Source organism: Bombus impatiens, unplaced genomic scaffold, assembly GCF_000188095.3.
Source record: "Bombus impatiens unplaced genomic scaffold, BIMP_2.2 scf_0025, whole genome shotgun sequence".
NCBI classification, from domain to species: Eukaryota; Metazoa; Arthropoda; class Insecta; order Hymenoptera; family Apidae; genus Bombus; species Bombus impatiens.
Window position 1 is genome coordinate 8,086 of NT_176444.1, and position 985 is coordinate 9,070.

The following is a 985-nucleotide window of genomic DNA, read 5'->3' on the forward strand; positions in this document are numbered from 1 at the left end:
GCTAATGGACTAAAGAACCTAAAAGCTGAGAGCAAAACTAAGAGCTAAAGGAATTAAGAGCTGAAAAGTAAGGAACTGAAGAATTAAAAAACAAAGGAATTGAGAAATTAAGAGCTAGAGGAATTAAGAATTAATCGCTATGAACAAGAGATTACTTGCCAGGAAATGGGAACTGATCGCCAAGAACCAAGGAGTTAATCACCAAGAACTGAGAAAACTAATCACCCAAAACTTAGGAATTAACTACTCTAAAACTAAGGAATTATTACCGCTTCTTCTATGCCGCTACGCTTATTTATATTTCGGTCTAGCGTGAAGGGGTTGTCATGTGACGGGTTATTCCATGGGGGTTGTGAGGTTCGAATTTGGTTTATATACAAATTGTTAAAATTTATTTAAATTTCAAATTTGGACGCTCACTCTCGTTAATGGTAGTTTTAGTCTACGTTACGGCGCGTGCGCAGCGCGGGACGTGACAATAGTATATAATTAAGTTAATGTTAATTGGTACCATAACAACACTTAATATTTACTTCAAGATGAAAATGACAGTTAAATAGGAAAGATGTAAATAATTATGTTAGTTATATGCAATAATATACATGATGAAGTGATAAGCGAGTTGGTAAAATTAAGGAATGTACACACATATGATGGCCCCCCGACGCCAATAAAAGTGAGGTTAAAAGAGTTATTGGGTGATACGCATATACGAACCTGCAAGATTACACGGATTATACGTGGCTCTTCTTCCGGCGGTTGCGGCTCCTGCTCCTCCTCTTCGGTAAAGCTGCCATCTTCCTCGTTCGCCGCCCCCGGGAACAGGGTGCCGACGACCTCTTCCAGGAACCGAGGGTCCATGCTCTCCGTTACGGGAGGCGCCCATTGACAGAGTTTGTTCAACGCCATTTTGTAAGGGTGCCCCCACGGATGGGAGTCGAGGCTGGCCAGAAGCTAGCCCCGGGCTCGCCTCGTCGCCTCCTTG